Here is a 21,805-nt window from a genome sequence, read left to right as displayed (position 1 = left end):
AAACGAATGAGGCAAAGGGTCTTTAAAAATTAGTTCACATCTCTCTAAGACATGTGTTTACCAATCTAATATCTTCACAAAAATTATGTGCACGAGACACCAGGGGTTCATTTTAGTTTTTAAGTTTTTCAGGCTATTTTTAGTAACATTTCAAGAAGGGTTAAACTACTGTAGATCACTAAATTTTTGCGACACATTAATTTTGCGAGATTGTCATCGACTCTTTATTAGCAAGACATAATTTTCACGAATTTTAGTTTTTCCTCTATGTAATCATAAGGAATACTTTAAAACGCGAGAATGAAATTTTTGCGAGCTCAATGTCTCGGGTAATTACTCGAAAATTATGTTTTCGCGAATAAAATGTGATTTACAGTACCTGGTTCATTACCTGCTTCGACTTTTTTTTAATTATGGCATTTTCGAATATAATTTATTTAACGCTTGTTTTTAAAGGCTACAAAATCATGATGTAAATTTTATCAAAGATTTTTTGAAACCTATATTTAAAATAATATCACAAATATAAATGCTTTCATCTTAATAGTATATTATCTCTATAATTTCTGTTAAAAATGTTTGAGTGCTAAGAGATAAACAGTAACATCTATTTTGTTACCACTTAATTAACTGCAAGTATGATTGATGTCTCTATATTTACATGTACTTTTAATATTATGGATTTACTATCTGAAGATATATAGGTTGCATAAAACGATCAGATAGTATTAAAAAGAATTTCGTTAATCTTAAATACGTACGATAAAATTTATAAAATATTTTTCCAGGCCTGATATTGAAGGTCATTGTCTAAGATATCAAACTTAACTTTTTTTCGAAAAATCCGTGTGAAAAAATGTTTAAATATAGTGTCATCTTATTCTATTGCTTGGACATCTTTCGAAAGTTCTCCAGTCCTTGTCTCTTTGACGGACAATTCATAAGACACATTTCTTTAGAAAACACCCATCCAATCGGTGGACAAGAATTCTACTCAAAATCTATCAAAAACAGGAGTCGAGCAGAATGTGCCATGCAATGTCTTCAGCTTAGGTCATCATGTGTCGGACTTGTGTATAGCGAAATGCGCTCCGTTTGTTATCTTTTGAAATCTGGTTTTAATGAAAAAGTGTTAGACGTACAGGCAAAGTCATCTTCTTGGGAGTACTGGTTCAAATATTATGGTACAGGTAAGTTACTTGCACCCGTGTCAGGTTTGTTTATATGACAATGTTTGTTTGCAGAATTTACGTCTATAGAAAAATTCACATATATAGAGACGCCAACACTTTTCGGGGGAGGATTGCAAAGAATGAGTGCACTAAATTCCGTCGTCTTGCACCTTTTCACTTACCCAGTTTAAGTGAAACATTACATATAAAATTCCTGAAATTCCGGAAATTTGAACGGGACCACTTTGGAATCTGAGGTATCCGCAAATAGGCGGAGAAATTTTAATCGCATGATTGTGAAATGTAAATATGTTAGCAAATTAGATATTTTAGCACTACGAATTTAATGGAGAAGAGACAGAGATCATGTGATTTTACGGTGCAAAATTAATAACTGATTCTAATATTTAGCGATGGGGTAAATGCGTAGCCCTGAAGACCATAATACAGAGGCAACATAAGCCTGAACATGTAATTACTAATTACAATGTCAATACCATAATTCTTTCAAAACACCCCTAATTAAGGTCAGACGACACGTTCCTCAAAGAGTATGTTTTGTATCTCTTGGCATTATATCAACAACATTCCAATTCCCCATTCACTTCTGATTTCTATATCGTTTTCAAATTTTTTTTAAATATTAGTAAACAAAAAAATGTGATATAGGCCATTTAGAAGATAACTGATAAGGTTTATATTAGAGTTATGTAAGAAATATGACTTGTGGTATCTTGTCCAAATGCTTGGTAAGCTTTAAGGTACCTTATTTTTTTGTGAGGAAACTTGTTTAAGTACCTATACTTCAATGACAAATTCTTAGGAAAAATTATATATTTTTGATGAAGGTGTCGTCTGACCTTGAATGCAAAAAGAGTCATTTTATTTTCAAACCCTATTAAAATTTGCAAAGAAATCTCCCATAGTTTGAAGTTGGAAGTACGATAAATAAAGTCATAACAGAATTTTAAACACAATGAAATATATGGAAAGCCGTAGGGTACCCCCACATTATTATTATTTTTTCCTATATAATTATACCAAAAATAATTATGTCATCCAAACTTGCTTTTTACAACATTATTATTATTTTCCTGCAAAAATTATAATCTTGTCTGTTAAAAGTGTACACATTATTATTATTGTGTCCTACAATTATAATGATTCACTTCACAATAATTAATCTTGCCAGTCAATATGTAGACACATTATTATAATTTTTCGCCTCATGATTATAATCTTGTCAGTCGATGTGTACACATTATTATTATTTTGTCCTACAATTATAATGATCCAAACTTTACAATAATAATTTTGCCAGTCAATGTGGACACATTATTATAATTTTTCGCCTCATGATTATAATCTTGTCAGTCGATGTTTAAAAACATTATTTTTATTTCACCTCAAAATTATAATAATAATTCTTACTTTTAACAATTATAATCATGTTTGCCCAAGCGAACACATTATTTTTATTTCGCTTCAATTTCATGCCAATTTTATTCCACATCGATCATACAATTATAATCTGTCTTACTCCAACAATAATAATCGCGACCAAAAAATTTGCAACATTATTATTATTTAGACGCTTGAAATCAAACGTTTCTGTGATTTTGATGTACTGAACAATTATAATCTTGTCAGATTTTCTTTGGGAAAGATTATTATTATTTGGACGCTTGAAAAAGTAAACGTTTGTCTGCCGAAGACAATCACGTGGTTTAAGGCCATGTGCTTCCCTAGTATCAACAGTGCCGAGGACGGCGCCAGTGAAAGGCAGGCGGTTTGCCGGTAAGTAAAGATGATTTTGTTATATTAATGTACAAGGAAGTGAATTCCATTCATTCGATAAAGGAAATGTCACAGAAATCAGCTGTCAGTATGCTGTTATTAAACGACAGCTTCGGAAGAACTAGTTCGAATTATCTCTGTACTTTTGTATAGGAGATTGCATCAATGCATGCCATTGCATTGTGAATTAATGTTCCATATGTAGATAAAGTGGCGTTAATTTGAATGATATAGTGTATATATTTACTAACAGATATTTTTTAGTTTACTAATAGCTTGTACTTTACAGTTTTAACTTGAATTTTCTCTGAAGTAAGTTATTTATATTGAGATCTATTGTTATTTACATTGCGACTTGGGTCAGTTGAGTTGCCCATATAAGACTGTTTGCTCTACAGTTGCAAAGTTAAGAGTTGATCCTTATGTCGTGGGTTCGATTCCCATTGTGGGACATGGAGACCAGTCCTTCATATGCAATTTACTATATACAATGAATGCACAATATTGATGGAGCTGAAAAGATTTGTCTGTACTCTGCACCCAGTAAAAGACAAAGTGTGCGATGATAGGTACACGTCACAGCAGGTGTGTGACATATACCATGTGATCAGAGGTAGCAGGGCAATCCGTGGCTAGCACTTCCAGGACTACTACATTCAGATAAAATGGTATAAACCGAGGTCCTGTATCACAGTAGGTACTGGCACAAAAAAGGCCCCTCACTGCTCAATGGCCAATTTGGCCATAATTGCTGAGTATAGAATAGATTTAAAGCTCTCCACCAGCAAATGGTGGCGTCTCCATATGAATGAAAAATTCTTGAGAGGGACATTAAACAACATAAAAACAAACAAAAAACATTAAGGCCAAGCTTAAAAAATTTTTGTTTGCAGTTGCCGACCTATAATTTTTAGTCTGGGTAGGTAGGTAGGCAATATATATATATTTTTTTAAATTGTTTCCAGATTTTTGTTAGATAACATAAAATAGAGTTTTTCACAGGCCTACTATACATGAATAAGCTGCACTCTTGGTATAATGTCAGATTGATGAAGATTAAAATTGAAAATGAAACAGTTTTAATATCCTGAAAAATTGGAGAAAAAAAAAATTTCAAAATGGCTAAAAAAAGTTTGGGTCGGGTGCATTTTCAGTGGGTCAGTCGGCAACTGCAAACAAACAATATTTTATTTTAGGCCTAAGTTAAAAGTCTGACTATTGATAAATTGTCTTGATTGGCTGATTTTATCTATGATTGGATGAAAACAATTTTTATGAAATAACTGTAATGTTGCAGATTATGCACAAGTTGAAGAAAGGAGATGCTGTGGGATGGTAAAAAAAGTTCCAGATAATGGACAACCTTTTCCATTTATTTTAAAGGGGTATGAACATTGCATATTTACTGTAAAATCACAAATTTTCGTGGAGGTTTAATTTTCGTTGTTTTTGAGGTGTGGAGAGACCCACAAATTCATGTCCACCACAAAATGTAAAGTGTTACATATAAAACTACTCAACAATTCTTCAGACACAAAATCAAATTCCCAGGATCCAAATTTTTTTCTGAAACCATGAAAGTTTGAACACACGAAAATATGTGATTTTACAGTAAGTATGTTCACCTCTGGGTCAATCTAATTAAAGTTAAATGTTAAATCTGCTCACATACTTGCTACTCTAACATCTAACAATATCACATGGAGGGTCACATTTAAGGTCAAATTCGTAACAACTGTAGACTTATTCCTTTGAACAAATATTCAATGATTTTGCAGGCAACAATTTGATTGGATGATAGAATCTGACCTCTGACTTGACCCTCTGTGAGATGTTGTTACTGGATATTAGTGTAGCAAGTATGCGAGCGGATCTAATGCCTCTGGGTGGTTTTTTTTTAAATTCACAGCTTTTAAGAGTTATATAGATAATAGATTCTAAATTTGAGAATTTCTACATTTTTTACTCAATCATCTGTCACCATGAGAAATACAAATTATGCTCTAGTTTTTAAAGAATTATTTGCTCATTTAATTTCAGGAGCAACAAAGAGTCTTGACTTTTATAGGGGTGCAGATTTTAAAGAAAGAAAACTGTGTTGTAAAGAAAGAAGATTTTCCATCAAATAATGGTGGATGACAAAGGTAAAGAGGACAGTAATGATTAGAAAGAATTAATTATTTAACACAGGGGCAGATTTTTTGTTGCAGTTTGTAAATGCTATTCAAAATGTTTAGCATAAATTTTTATTAAAATATCATGATGGATGTTCATGCAACTAAAAGCTCTTATCAATGTTTATAGTTTAAGCATATGAAGATTAATCAAAGTCTCTTGAATAGTTTCTTTAAAACTAAGCTTTACTCACTAATTTAAAGAAAGGTCAAGGTCAAAAGAAAGGTCAAATAAAATAATGATTATGAAATTGAATAGATTCCATCAGTATGTATCTGGCACTATCTGCATATATATAAGGTTCGATAAAAATATCTGAAACAACTCTTGAAACCGAACTTTACATAATTTAACAAAAATTAATGTCAAGGTCAGAAATAAGAAACTCTTATTAATAAAATATATGTATCAGCATATGAAGTTCAAAGTGTGATGGAAGGACAGTAGGACATGTTATTAAGATTAAGTAAACCTCATTACAAATGTTTATGCTAAGGTGAAGCCACAATATTAGGTCATTTTTCATTGAAAAAAGGAACATTTTTTAAAATTCTGTGGAACACTAGAACCAATTGACCTAGGTGAGCATTGTGGCCCATGGGCCTCTAGTTATGTGTTATTTAATTCATCATGAATCTGGTGGTATAATGATTTTTTATATTTCAGTTCTTCCTATGAATGATGTCATAACCCACTTTGAAAAAAAAGTTTGTTGGAGAGAAAAGGATCTGAAGAGGGAGAAAGAATTGTTTATATTCAGATGGATTTATAGACTGTTAGACCTTTTGCTGTCACTTAATTCTGTACTATTAGTTCTGCAACACTGAGCCTATAAGCTTTTGACTTGACGGTTTATCTTATTTGAGAGAGCATAGTCCATTTTTTAGGCATTTCAAGATTAACAATGCAGAATATGTACATATGTAATGGCAGGTAAAAATCCCACACAAACAGGACACTGATAAGACTGGAATTTAGAGATATTTCATTTCTCTCTTGTGTGAATTAAAAAAAATTAATGCCAGAAACAATATAATAAATTAATAACTTAGTCTTGTTTTGTGCTTATACTTTTATGCCCCCATAAATGAAGTTTGGAGGGTATACAGCAAAACTCGCTTAGTACGAACACGGATATTGCGAATTTACGGATAAAGCGGAGTCATCTTGGATCCCCAGCTATATAAATTTAATGAATTTCTTGTATGATTATAACGAATTACGGATATAGCGAAGTAATTTCATAGGTCCCTGTGACTTCGTTATAATGGAGTTTTGCTGTATAGTTTTTGTCATGTCCATCTGTCTGTCTGTTTATCTGCAAAAGCTTTAACCTTGCCTATACCTTTTGATTTTATTAGTGGAGCTATGACTTTCATATTTCACATATGTATTCTTTGTATTAAGACCTTTCGTTGGAAACCACCAACTTTGACCTTTTGACCTTGGAGATTTACATACTAATAAAAACAACGCAAAGATTAAACTTTTCTCAAATGCAAATTGAATTAATTGGTACCAAAAGTAAGGTATTCTCACTGGAAAACAATTGTGAAATTTGAAAGTAGTCCAATGTAAAAGTACTTTCAATAAGTACAAATATTTCCTAGGTCAAAAGGTCAAGGTAATTGATATCAAATGAAAGGTCTTGCCACATAGGATACTTATGTAGAGTATGGAAGCCCTAGCTCTAACCATTCAGAAGTTATAGCCAAGGTTGAAAATTTTTGAAAGTAGGTCAAACTTTAAGGTCAAGGTCAAAGTTCTTGTTTTCAAATGAAAGGTCTTGTCACAAGGATTAAATACGTAAAGTATGGAAGCACCAGCCCTAACCCTTTAAAAGTTATGGTCAAGGATTGCTTTTTTAAAGTAGGTCAAACTTAAAGGTTAAAGTCAAAGGGTCAAAATGCTTGGTATCCAATGAAAGATCTTCTCACAAGGAGTACGTATATGAGGTATGAAAGCCCTGTCCCTTACCATTCAAAAGTTATAGCCAAGGCTAAAGTTTTTTTTCACAGGTACGGAAATATACAAGGTCAAAGGGTCAAGGTTCCAGGTATCCAATGAAAGGTTTTTTGACAAAAATACATATGTAAAGTATAAATGTCCTGGTATCTACTGTTAAAAAAATATGGCCAAAGTAAAAGTTAAAAATTTTCATGTAAAAGTGGGTCAAACTCCAAGGTCAAAAGGTCACATTTGGTGGTACCCAAAGAAAGGTCTTGTCACAAGAAATACACGTGAAATATGAAAGTTATGGCTCTACCAAATCAAAGTTATGGGCAAGGTTAAAGTTTTTGCGGACAAACAGACAGACGGACACGACAAATACTATATACCCCCAAAACTTCGTAAAAAACTTTAACATTGGAAATAACTTTTGAATTGCAAGGGGTAGAGCTTTCATACTTCACACATGTAATCTTTATGAGAAGACCCTTCACTGGATACCAAGAGCTTTGACTTTGACCTTGGAGTTTGACCTGCTTTAAAAAAACAAACCTTGACAAAATATATTAAAGGGTACAAGCTATTGCTTTCATACTTTAGTTTTTTAATCCTTGTGACAAGACCTATCATTTGATACCTAGACCTTTGACCTTGACCTCAGAGTTTGACTTATTTTTTAAAAAGATGTAACCAATTAAATTTTTAAACGGTTAGGGCTAGAGCTTCAATACTTCACATGTGTACTTTGTGGCAGGATCATTTATTGGATACCAATAACTTTGACCTTGGAGATTTCCTGACTTGTGAAAAAACTTGAACCTTAGCAATAACTAATAAATGGTAATAGGGCTAGGGATTCTATACTTCACATATTTATTTTCTGTGGCAAGTCCTTTTATTGGATACCAAAACCTTGACCTTTTGACCTTGACATTCCAGGACTTATGAAAAAACATTAACCTTGGCAATAACTTTTGAAGAGTAAGGGCTAGGGCTTTTATACTTCCCATATGTAATTTTTGTAACAAGACCTTTCATTCAATACCAATAACCTTGAGCTTCTGACCTTGATCTTGAAGATTTATGTACTTATGAAATTTTTTTTTGCCTGGTCATAACTTGGGAACAGATGTTGATAGGGTTTTCATGTTTCACAATTGTATTTCCAGTTTGGAGACCCTACTTTGGGTAACAATATATTAAATTTGCATTTAAGAGAAGCTTAATTTTCACTATGTTGCCATACCGGGGCATCAGTGTTTCACAAACACATCTTGTTTGGAAATCTACTTGCATTCAAATTTTTTTAATACTAGATTTGAGTGTGAATTCCCTCTCAAGGTCAAGTACATGTATATGAATGTACTGTGTAACTCATTAAAAGTCATGTGTATACAGTTTACATATTTACAGACATAAATATGAAGCCCACTATTTTAAGTACACATACAGTATATAGGCCATATAGTAGCTCCCATATTTTGAACATGTATTTCCAATGTTGGTGAACAATATTTGGGTCTACAATTATCACATGTATATGACAGAGCTCCAACTTTTCCAACATGCCTTCCATTATATGTTTGTCATTCAAGTCCAAAAGAACACCAGAAAAAATCACTATTTAATATCCATTCAATAACACATCATTACCAGACAACTTAAATAAAATGTGCAAATTACTTTCAGGAATATTTTTTTTAAATCTCATTGCAAAATATTCAAATAGAAAATGCCTCAATATTTTGGTAAATATATATAATATACAGATTTACAAGAGGCTCAGGGACCAACTGGTTCACCTATGCAATGTGGCTAAGAAAAAAGCAAAAATCAGATTAGTATTGAAAAACTTAAATGCATAAATGGTCCTGACATACCCCTAAAAGGGAGGGGTATGATTTGACAAAATTGAACGTACACTAAATAAGGATGTTTATATATTTTTGACTGTGGCCTTTTTCCCTAAAAGTTTGAACTCTCAGTGTGGCCCCACTCTACATCCAGGGGGTCATGATATGTACAAACTTGAATCTACCCTATCTGACAATGATACCACATGAGTATTCACCTTTCTTGGCCCAATGGTTAAATAGAGTATCAAATGTAAATATTTCAATAATGAAAATGTATCAAAAATGCATCATTTCAAATGAAGTGTTAAATAATGTTAAAAAGACAAAGTTCATGGAACAGGAACAACACATGCAATCTTTCATCAAGAATACTCTGAAATTTGACAAGACTCTTTTTTCTTCCAAGTTATTCACATTGCACATTTTTGTCCAGACCGGCACACTCTTCTAAGGAGATTTCTCTGATATATTTATCATGGCTGTGTTTTCCTTATCATCCAACTGCCAGATTTTCGTCCATAGGTCTAAAACTTATGATGTGCTCAAAGTCTATCAGGGTGAAGTTCAAACACCAACATAAAATTTATGGTTCCTGAACCCTGAAAAATAACATTAAAAACACAAGAGTCTTTATAATTATCACTGACACACATAATCATGGGAAAACTTGGTAGGGTAGAGCAGTTTTTTCATGATACGTATGACAAGTGGAGGGCTCCCAATGTGACAGCAATCTGGGTTTTTCTTGTGTGAACAGACTTGGCATAAAATTCTTACATGAATAAAAAATGTACATTTGCAAGAGTTGTTTCCCTTTATCAAAAAAAAAAACCCTCCCTATTTTCTCACAATATCCTTTGTAACTTGCATGAATTTAAAAAAAATATTTAGACTTCTTTTGACAATTTCATAACGGCAAAGTATGGGGCGACAAAAAAGCCCTTGCAAAATGAACATACACTAGGATATTTTGCACAGAAATGACAAAGGTCAAATAAAGACCCATGGGTCATATTGCTCACCTTAGCTCTTTGGCTTTCAGTATTGAAAAGTAATAATTCCTACTGGGCCCAAACTAATCCTAAGGGGAGGGGAAGCAGGCATGATTTGAACAAGCTTAAATCTATACCAACTGATGATGCTTTCTATTTCTTTGACTAATCATGGCCTTAGAAGATTTCTAATGATCTTTCCTTTGTATTTTTGTGTAAAACTTTGATTTCCATTGTGGCCCCATCCTTAACCTGGGGAGATCATTATGTACGATAAACAGATGCCAGACACTTCTTAGTCGGAAAAGTTTACTTGAGCCTTATGCCCTTTTCACATGGAGAGTTTAATTCACAGTAAATTAATGAGAAGTAAAATAATGCGTATTTAATTGTGTTCACACGACAGCTAAAGCAAAGTAAACTTATGCAAATCAAAATTTTATTTCTACATTAGGGAGATCAGCAATGTTATTATGACGTCATTTGTTATTCACATCATGTGTACCGCGCAGATTCAATTGACATAAAAATCATAGTGTTTTTTATACAATTTAGTGATTAACATATTTTTCCTTTATTTTTCCTTAAAACCTAGCACTGATATCTAAATCTAACTATTGACATGGGGCTTATGCCTTAATTCAGGCCTTACGCATGAGTCAAAATTTAATTTGAATTAGCTTCGCTTAGCGTTCACACGGAGCTAATGCGAAGTAATTTAATGCGCAGTTAATTAATTCAAATTAAACTTTTTCACATAAAACTTTCCGTGTGAATGATGTTCAAATTTAATTTACAGTAACTTACATTTGATTAAACAATGAAATGCTTTCTTTGTTTGTTATTTAAACAATAAAATGCTTTCTTTGTTTGTTATTACTGGAATGAAAGGAAGCAGCTGTTGCAGAAAAAATACATAACCCGCGTAAGCGGGTTATGTAAATTTTTTCTGCAATAGCTGCGACCATTCATTCCAGTAATAACAAACAAAGAAAGACATTTTTTTGTTTATATTTATATCTGTTTAAATAATCAGTTAAAGTAGGATTAAAAAGATTAATTATTGTATTAATGATGCGAACGTCTTTATATGTTTCGTTGATGGAACAGCCACTGATTAAGAAATCTGTACAGGCGACATGCCTACTGTAGTTTATGCAGTGATGAACGCAATGGGGTTTCTTAAGAAAGAAAGGAGAAAATATTCAGTGGATGTAAATATTTCGAATTAAACTCTCTGTGTGAACAGGGCATTAGACTCAGGTAAGCTAAATTGCAAATAATTATTTATAAAGTAGATGACTGTTCTAAACATACCAATATATTTCTGCAGAATGAATAAAAATATAAATCTCAATGTAAAACTTTCTGAGTATCCATTACATTTTCTTAAACCCCCTACCCCCCAGGATAAATCTGCCACTGTTATAAATATATAATTCCTTAATTCTTTCTAACCACTTTTGTTCTTTTTACCTCTGTGTCATCTGCAATCTTTTTCTTTCTTTATAACACTGTTTTCTTTCTTTAAAACCTGCATGCCTCTAAAAATCAAGACTCTTTGTTGCTCCTAAAATTAAATGTAGTCATGTGCAAATAATTCTTTAAAAACTAAAGCATATTTTCTATTTCTCATGGTGACTGAAGATTGAACAAAAAATGTAGAATTTCAATATTTTCTGAAATGTTTCATATTAAGAATTTGTCAATTGACTCTTTTAATGGCAGCTGTGACTTGAAAAACAGAATATTGAAAATTGTTTTTTTTATCATTGAGCAGGTGAGCTAAAAACAAATCCAATACATGAGTTATTCCTGGTTGTGTTTATATACTAAGTGATTTATTGTGCAGTTTATTGAACACACCCAGTAAATTTTAACAATAACATCGCTCTTGATAACAAACATAGGGTCGCCCATTTGGAGCAGTGGTTAAAGCTTTTGCTCTTAGAGTTGCAGAGAAAGGAGTTGATCATTATCTTTTGGGTTCAAATCCCACTTTGGGATGTGGAGACAGGTCTTTTGGACGAAACCATATAAATCAAGGTCCCATGTCACAGTAGGTGCTGGCACAAAAAAGATCCCTCACTGTTCAATAGCCCTGAGTGCCGAGTATTAGTCAAAACTTGAAGCTCTCTACTTACAGGTGGTGGTGTCTCCATATGAGTGAAAAAGTCTCGACAGGGACGTTAAACCATGCACGGATCTAGAGGGGGGAGGGAGGACCCCCCATGGAATTTGCAAAGTTTTCAAATTTATATACTAAAGCAAGAAAAAAGCTACCTTGGACTCTCCCTCGGAAAACGAAGAACTCCCTGGTAAATGCGAATTTTTGTTAAATTGGTATGTAAATATGAAAATTCCAAAGATAGAAGTCTTCAACTACCCCCCCCCCCCCCAACACAAAATAGGTTTTTGAAGTTTGGGCGAGTCTACATGTTACATGGACCCCCCCCCCCCCGGAGAATGTCTATCTGTGCCTGTGTTAAACAACAAACATGCATAGAAGTTTGCAGTCATATTAAGAGAAAAGTTTTGGTCCAATAATAGATAACTTAATAAAATCAGGAAATCAAGACAAATCAATATATGAAATCATCAATAGTCGTTTATCAGAGTTTCTAATAACAGTAAGAATCAACCGACATTCAACGTAAATGGCTTATTGCAGAGAAAATTCAAGCTAATCTGTAAAATACAAGCATATACTGTTCGTAAAGATATATCATTCAACTTTACGCCACTTTATCTGGATTTGGAACATAAATTCACAATGCAATGGCATGCATTGATGCAATCTCAATCTCCTATACAAAAGTACAGAGATAATTCGAACTAGTTCTTCCGAAGCTGTCGTTTAATAACAGCATACTGACAGCTGATTTCTGTGACATTTCCTTTATCGAATGAATGGAATTCACTTCCTTGTACATTAATATAACAAAATCATCTTTACTTACCGGCAAACCGCCTGCCTTTTACTGGCGCCGTCCTCGGCACTGTTGATACTAGGGAAGCACATGGCCTTAAACCACGTGATTGTCTTCGGCAGACAAACGTTTACTTTTTCAAGCGTCCAAATAATAATAATCTTTCCCAAAGAAAATCTGACAAGATTATAATTGTTCAGTACATCAAAATCACAGAAACGTTTGATTTCAAGCGTCTAAATAATAATAATGATGCAAATTTTTTGGTCGCGATTATTATTGTTGGAGTGAGACAGATTATAATTGTATGATCGATGTGGAATAAAATTGGCATGAAATTGAAGCGAAATAAAAATAATGTGTTCGCTTGGGCAAACATGATTATAATTGTTAAAAGTAAGAATAATTATTATAATTTTGAGGTGAAATAAAAATAATGTTTTTAAACATCGACTGACAAGATTATAATCATGAGGCGAAAAATTATAATAATGTGTCCACATTGACTGGCAAAATTATTATTGTAAAGTTTGGATCATTATAATTGTAGGACAAAATAACAATAATGTGTACACATCGACTGACAAGATTATAATCATGAGGCGAAAAATTATAATAATGTGTCTACATATTGACTGGCAAGATTAATTATTGTGAAGTGAATCATTATAATTGTAGGACACAATAATAATAATGTGTACACTTTTAACAGACAAGATTATAATTTTTGCAGGAAAATAATAATAATGTTGTAAAAAGCAAGTTTGGATGACATAATTATTTTTGGTATAATTATATAGGAAAAAATAATAATAATGTGGGGGTACCCTACGGCTTTCCATAGAGCAGCAACTTGGCCAACGTTGTTCTTTGGATATGTAGAAGTTTAAATTAAAATACATATTCTGTGCAAATGAGACCGATGGCCAAATTGCGGTTCGATGTAAACAATCTCGTTGAAAACTAGTATATATATGAATAACAATAGAAGTATGACAAAACTGTAAGATTCCCGTCGCAAAAGCTAGTGTCGTATGGCATTATCTTATAATTTCATGTAATATAATATACCAAAACCTCCTCTTAAGACATTGTTTAATACCTATTAAACATAAATTTAATGAATTTTGGAAATTCATTTTCCGCAAAACATCGTGATCCAACTCTCATAGCTTAAGTGCAGCTATTCTTCTTTAATCCTGTGCTCGACATTCAGAGCCATTGCGAAATGAGGTATATCTATAAAATGTTAAGATCCTTCAATTATGATCGATTTGATTAAACATTCTTTTAAGAAAATAAACTTTTCTGGTTATTAGTCATTCAAAACTACAGAGGTTGGTCTGCATAAGCAAAAGGATATGATGTATATATTTACTTTTTTTTAATGTAAGTACGTATGGAAAGCCGTAGGGTACCCCTACATTATTATTATTTTTTCCTATATAATATACCAAAAATAATTATCTCATCCAAACTTGCTTTTTACAACATTATTATTATTTTCCTGCAACAATTATAATCTTGTCTGTTAAATGTGTATACATTATTATTATTTTGTCCTACAATTATAATGATTCACTTCACAATAATAATCTTGCCAGTCAATGTGGACACATTATTATAATTTTTCGCCTCATGATTATAATCTTGTCAGTCGATGTTTTAAAACATTATTTTTATTTCACCTCAAAATTATAATAATTATTCTTACTTTTAACAAGTATAATCTTGTTTGTCCAAGCGAACACATTATTTTTATTTCGCTTCAATTTCATAAGAATTTTATTCCACATCGATCATACAATTATAATCTGTCCTACTCCAACAATAATAATCGCGACCAAAAAAGTTGAAACATTATCATTATTTAGACGCTTGAAATCAAACGTTTGTGTGATTTTGATGTACAGAACAATTATAATCTTGACTTCAATTTTTGGGAAAGATTATTATTTGGACGCTTGAAAAAGTAAACGTTTGTCTGCCGAAGAAAATCACGTAGTTAAAGGCCATGTGCTTCCCAATGAACAGTGCCCAGTGCGCGGCCAGGGAAAGGCAGGCGGTTTGCCGGTAAGTAAAGATGATTTTGTTATATTAATGTACAAATAAGTGAATTCTATTCATTCGATAAAGGAAATGTCTCAGAAATCAGCTGTCAGTATGGTGTTATTGAACGACAGCTTCGGAAGAAGCCAGTTTGAATTATCTCTGTACTTTTGTATTGGAGAATGAGATTGAATCAATACATGCCATTGCATTGTGAATTTATGTTTCATATGTAGATTAAATGGTATATCTTTCAGAACAGTTTACTCGTATTTTACAGTTTAGCTTGAATTTTCTCTGCAGTAAGCCATTTACATTGAGTCTTACTGTTTGTCTTGATTTTCTGATTCTATTATTGGACCAAAACTTTTCTCTTAATATGACAGCAAACACCTATGTTTGTTTGTTGTTTAACACAGGCATGGATCCAGACATTTTCCCGTAAACTCACCCAAACTTCAAAAACCTATTTCGTGTTGGGTGGGTGGGTAGGGGTGGGGGCGGGTGGGTGGGTAGTTGATGACTTCTAATGCTCTAATGCTTCAAACCTTTGAATTTTCAGTCCAATTTTACACAAATTCGCATTTACCAGGGAGTTCTGCATTTTCTGAGGGGGGGGGGGAGGGGTCCTAAGTAACTCTTTTCTTGCTTTAGTACAGGTGACTCTCGATGGCTCAAACTCCGATCTCTCGAAGTTCTCGATCTCTCGAAGTGAACCTCCGGTCTCGTTTTTTTCTTCTATATAACTAAGCAAATTTACTCCTGATCTCTCGAACTTCTATCTCTCGAAGTTCTCTCTCGAACCAAAACCTGGGTCCCGTTACACATATTTCATTGAATTTTACTCTCTATCTCTCGAAGTTTTGATTGCGTGTGTATGTACAAGCCAATCAAGCGTAAAATTGATGCAGCCTAAACTTACCTGGAAAACAGTGAACGCCTGGGGCTTGGCATAGAGGTGTTAATTGGGTGTTTACGTAGATGACACTTCACCTTTGGGTAGTCCGAGTGTTGATATAATTAATTGATTATTATTGGTAAATTATAAACTGTTTTTTAAATTCACAACTTATTTTGACTTGAAAACGAGACGACAATTTTTAGAAAATAATTTATAGTCAAATCGATAAGTTCCCATACGCTATGAACTTTTATTACCGTCGACATAATCCCAGTATGGTAAATATTGCACAAGAAATTCCTTTCTGAAGTACTAAATACCGATTAAGAAAAATTTTGTGAACATTGGTGAACAGGTGAAGGACCCGATCAAGCCACGGAATAGTCAAACCTACAATTGCTATTCGGATTTCATGTAATTATTAAATAAGAACAAATAAGTATTGAAACTTTAAGAATTCGTTTTATTTAGTCGAAGTACGATCATTGTTGTTGATATCAAGTAAATATTACCTGTAAAATACGATAGAAAACGTGCAATGACTTTATTTACATATACTTCCGGTATTTATAAAAGTAGAACTTCGATGAACGGAACTGAGAATTCCGGTTTTATTTACTTTCTATCTCTCGAACCCTTCGATCTTTCGAACTTTTCTTGCGGTCCCTTGAACTTCGAGAGATCGAGAGTCACCTGTATATAAATTTGATAACCTTGCAAATTCCTTGAGGGGATCTTCCCTCCCCTCTCTAGATCCGTGCATGGTTTAACGACCCTGTCGAGACTTTTTCACTCATACGGAGACGCCACCACTTATCAGTGGAGAGCTGCAAGTTTTAACTAATACTGAGGGCCATTGAACAATGAGGGATCAGCACCTTCTGTGACATGGGGCCTTGATTTATACAGTTTCATCCTAAAGACCTGACTCCATGTCCCACAGTGGGATTCGAACCCAAAACAAAGGATCAACTCCTTTCTCTGCAACTCTAAGAGCAAACACTCTGACTTCTGCTCCACATGGGCGACCCTATGTTTGTTATCAAGAGCGATGTTATTGTTAAATTTTACAATTTACTGGGTATATTCAAATAACTACCAATAAACTGCACCATTAATCACTAAACACAATCAGGAATCACTCTTGTGTTGGATTTGTTTTAAGCTAACCTGCTCAATGATTAAAAAAAAACAAACAATTTTCAATTCTCTGTTTTTAGCTCTACTGGTCAGAGACCAGAAGAGCCTATGCGATAGTAATGCGTCCGTCGTCCGTCCGTCCGTCCGTCTGTCTGTCTGTCCGTCTGTCTGTAAACAATTTTTCAAAATGCTACTCCTCCTACAGTTTTGGTCTGATTTCAATATAACTTGGCACACAAGTAGACTACACTAAGGTACATAATTCTATGTATCAGTTTTTCACTTCAATGAATGGTGTTGCCATGGTTACTAAATGTAGAAATTTCTGTTAAATACTCTCAAAATGCTACTCCAAATACAGTTTTAGTCTGATTATAATATAATGTGGAATGCAAGTAGACTACATTAAGAACATAAAGAGACTTAATCAAGGATCATTATTCTATTTATTGCTGAAAAGTTTCAACTTCCAACTGCTTAAGTACTTTTCTCTTCCTATGCTATAAGTACAAACCAGTAGAGCTTCAGTCTCGACAGAGACTTCTGGTTCAATTCACGGCCATTAAAAGAGTCAGTTGACAAATATTAAATATGAAACATGTCAAAATTTCTGGAATTCTACATTTTTTTGTTCAATCATCAGTCACCATGAGAAATAGAAAGTATGCTGTAGTTTTTTTAAAGAATTATTTGCACATGTACTTTTAATTTTAGGAGCAGCAAATTAAAGTCTTGATTTTTAGAGGCATGCAGGTTTTTAAGAAAGAAAACAGTGTTGTAAAGAAAGAAAAAGATTTTCAACTCAAAGAACTGCAGATGACACAGAGGTAAAAAGAACATTAATGGTAAGAAAAAATTAGGAAATTGTATATATTTATTAATGTAAAACTTTCCAAGTACCTGTTACATTTTCTTAACCCCCTTCCCCCCATGGATAAATCTGCCACTGGTATTATTTAGAGTACGAGTTTCCTACTGTATCTGAGATACAGGGCGTGGCTTGAGGCGAGAGCGATAGCTCGAGCCGGGCCCCGCCCTGTATCTCCGATACAGTAGGAAACGAGTATTCTAAATGACTTGTCACATGACCTTTCTCATGACCTCACTAATTTACATGCGTATTTGGGTACATATCACTCGACCAATCAGATGATTTTGCAGAAAGTTGATTTAGTATCCCATTTTAAGCATTCGCAACTGAAATGCCGAGTGAGGTGGACGTGCAGGTATTTATCATTTTAAAATAATTATTTAGGGGATGCATAATGTAATTTGTTCTAAAAAAAAATTAATTTAGATTTCATTACGTAGTGGTTTTTTTTTCTCTTTTCAGCTTTTGCTGACATTTTTTTTAAGCCACGACTTAATTAATGCAAAACATTTTGATATATAAGAATCATGCAGAATATTATTGAAACAAAAATGCTTCGTGGAGATGAAAGGACGGGGACCCACCCATATTTAACTTCATGTTTTTAATAAAATGTAGTGAAACCAAAGGGGATCCGAGCAATCACTGAGCCCCCCCCCCTCCACCCTCCTTGATTTTTTTTTTCGCTTTCGTAAATGATTTTTGGTAAACTTGTATACATACGCTTTTTAATTTATCAACAAGTAACGATATCAAGCACATAGTGTCTTGGTTGGTTATAAATCTAACCCCACGAAATAAGATTTCCACTGATTTTTTTTTTTGGGGGGGGGGGGCAGGGGGGAGGGTGTTCAAAGTAATCAGTTGTGAACTGCCCCACTCCTTCTTTTCTTAAATTTTTGAATCCGACACTGATAAATTTACGTTGTAAAATTTTATTCTTAATTCACCTCAAATTTTTAGTAAATACTAACAGTGCTATCATGCGAATTGAACCATTTTGTGTCTGTCTATACAGATACAGCTTTCAGTCATGGCAAAAATATAACGTACTGTATCGTTGATATTTTGAAGATACAGTACAGTTTCTGCTCATTTGCATAAGAAACGCCCACAAAAAGTGTTCTGTATCGCAGTTACAGTATGCTTGACTTCAAAGAAAACCTCACCGGGTCATGTCACAATGAGATTTATATTTTTATTTAATTTATTCTGCAGAAATATATTGGTATGTTTAGAACAGAGAGTCATCTACTTTATAAATAATTATTTACAATTTAGCTTTCCTAACCTGAGTCTAATGCCCTGTTCACATTGAGAGTTTAATTCGAATAAAACCTAACTGCAAATTAAATTTGCACAGCATTCACATGGAGAATTTAATGCGAATAAGTTTAATTTGAATTAATTTACTTTGTATTAAATTACTTCGCATTAGCTCCGTGTGAACGCTAATCAAAGCTAATTCGAATTAAATTTTGACACATGCATAAGGCCTGAATTAAGTCACAGGCCGCATGTCAATAGTTAGATTTAGGTATTACAGTGAATTAAACTTTCCTTGTGAACAGGGCATAAGGCTCAAGTAAACTACAGGGCATAAGGCTCAAGTAAACTTTAACGATTAAGAAATGTCTTGTATTTGTTTATCATACATAATAGGGGATTCCCAGGGTTAGGATGGGGCCAAAATGGAAAAGTTTTACACAAGAATACAAAGAAAACATCATTAGAAATCTTCTAAGGCCATGATTAGTCAAAGAAATAGAAAGCATCATCGATTGGTGTAGATTTAAGCTTGTTCAAATCATGCCTGCTTCCCCTTCCTTTAAGATCAGTTTGGGCCCAGTATGAATTATTACTTTTCAACACTGAAAACCAAAGGGCTAAGGTGAGCAATGTGACCCATGGGTCTTTTATTTGACCTCCGTCACTTCTGTGCAAAATATCCTAGTGTTTGTTCATTTTGCAGGGTTTTTTTGTTGCCCCATACGTTGCCAGTAAAGATGCGAACTATAAAATTGTCAAAAAAATTGTCAAAAGAAGTTTTAATTAAATATTTTTTTTAAAATCCATGCAAGTTACAAAAGATATTGTGAGAAAATTTTGAGGGTTTTTTTTGATAAAGGGAAATATCTCTTGCAAATAGACATTTTTTTTATTCATGTAAGAATTTAATGCCAGGTCTGTTCACACAAGAAAAACCCTGTTTGCTGTCACATTGGGAGCCCTCCACTTGTCATACTTATCATGGTAATAATTTTCCATTCAATCAAGTTTTACCATGATTATGTGTCTCAACGATGATTATGAAAACTCTTATTGTGTTTTTAATGTTATTTTCAGGGTTTAGGAACCATAAATTCGATGTTGGAGTTTGAACTTCACCTTGATAGACTTTGAGCACATCATATTAAGTTTTAGACCTAAGGACGAAATCTTGCAGTTGGAAGATAAGGAAAACACAGCCGTGATAAATATCAGAGAAATCTCCTTAGAAGAGTGCGCCGTTCTGGACAAAAAGTTGCAATGTGAATAACTTGGAAGAAAGAAGAGTCTTGGCAAATTAGAGAATTCTTGATGAAAGATTGCATGTGTTGTTCCTGTTGTTCCATGAACTTTTTCCTTTTAAAATCATTTAACACTTCATTTAAAGTGATGCATTTTTGATACATTTTCATTATTGAAATATTTACATTTGATACTCTGTTTAACCAATGGGCCAAGATGTGGAATCGTTGTCCAATAGGGTAGATTCAAGTTTGTACAAATCATAACCCCCTGGGTGTAGAGTGGGGCCACTGAAAGTTCAAACTTTTAGGGAAAAAAAGGCCACAATCAAAACTATATAGGCATCCTTATTTAGTGTAGGTTCAATTTAGTCAAATAATACCCCTCCCTTTTAGGGATAGGTCAGGACCACTTAGGCCTAAAATAAAAATTAGTTTGTTTGCAGTTGCCTACCGACCCACTGAAAATGCACCCGACCCAAAACTTTCTTTAGCCATTTTGTAATTAATTTTTTTTTTTAATTTTTCATAATATTGAAACTGTTTTATTTTCAAATTATGACTTGTTTTTCTCAATAAGTGGTTTGTAACAAGAGTGGAGCTTACTCATGTTTAGTAGGCCTATGAAAACATAGAAAAGGTCTATTATTTGTTATGTAACAAAAATCCTATAAAAAAAAAAGAAAAGAATCCCGACCTACCTACCCAGTCTAAAAATTATAAGTCAGCAACTGCAAACAAAGAATTTTTTAAGCTTGGCCTTATGCATTTAAGTTTTTCAATACTTAACTGATTTTTGCCTTTTACTTAATAGCCACAGTGCTCAGGTAAACCAGTTGGTCCCTGAGTCTCTTGTTAAATCTGTATATATATTTACCAAAATATTGATGCATTTGCTAATTGAATATTTTGCAATTAGATTTTATTTATTTTTCCTGAAAGTAATTTGCACATACAGTATATTTTATTCAAAGTTGTCTGGTAATGATTATTGACTTACCCATTTGAAGACAAGAGGTACATTATTAAATTTTAATATTTACTCAAAATTGAAAATAAAGACCAAATATTGTCTCTCAAGATATTGATGGGAGAGATAGAATTCACTAAAATAATATGGATATTAAATTGTGATGATTTTTTTGTGATGTTCTTTTGGACTTGAATGACAAACATGTAATGGAAGGCATGTTGGAAAAGTTGGAGCTCTGTCATATACATGTGGTAATTGTAGACCCAAATGCTGTTCACCAACATTGGAAATACATGCTCAAAATATGGGAGCTTCTATATGGCCTATATACTGTTTACAGGGTTATTTTCGCCCCATGTTACTTTTGCCCTTTTGAACTTATGAACAATTTTACCCCGTTTTAAATTCGCCCAGTCATAGTTCTGTTGAAGGAATTATGAGGTGTAATTTGAATTTGCCCGTTTTAAATTCGCCCAATCAAGGAGAGGG

At 33.3% G+C, this 21,805-nt stretch overlaps 3 long non-coding RNA genes across 3 annotated transcripts; 2 read left to right on the top strand and 1 right to left on the bottom strand.

Annotated features, from left to right (window-relative positions):
• The first annotated feature begins 2,777 nt into the window (after window positions 1–2,777).
• Window positions 2,778–20,429, top strand: LOC134278222 (uncharacterized). The gene is made up of 3 exons (XR_009994397.1): window positions 2,778–2,969; window positions 17,677–17,789; window positions 20,180–20,429. It is a non-coding gene; the product is annotated as an uncharacterized LOC134278222 (long non-coding RNA).
• On the top strand, window positions 5,008–6,196 carry LOC134278221 (uncharacterized). The gene is made up of 2 exons (XR_009994396.1): window positions 5,008–5,113; window positions 5,811–6,196. It is a non-coding gene; the product is annotated as an uncharacterized LOC134278221 (long non-coding RNA).
• Window positions 9,418–12,922, bottom strand: LOC134278220 (uncharacterized). Its single transcript, XR_009994395.1, has 3 exons — window positions 12,903–12,922; window positions 11,419–11,512; window positions 9,418–9,549 (listed from the first exon to the last, which is right to left on the bottom strand). It is a non-coding gene; the product is annotated as an uncharacterized LOC134278220 (long non-coding RNA).
• Window positions 20,430–21,805: the final 1,376 nt, after the last annotated feature.

This window comes from Saccostrea cucullata, unplaced genomic scaffold (genome assembly GCF_032062105.1).
Source record: "Saccostrea cucullata isolate Sc308-1 unplaced genomic scaffold, CSIRO_AGI_Scuc_v1 ctg6694, whole genome shotgun sequence".
NCBI classification, from domain to species: Eukaryota; Metazoa; Mollusca; class Bivalvia; order Ostreida; family Ostreidae; genus Saccostrea; species Saccostrea cuccullata.
This window is presented reverse-complemented; position numbering and strand designations above follow the sequence as displayed.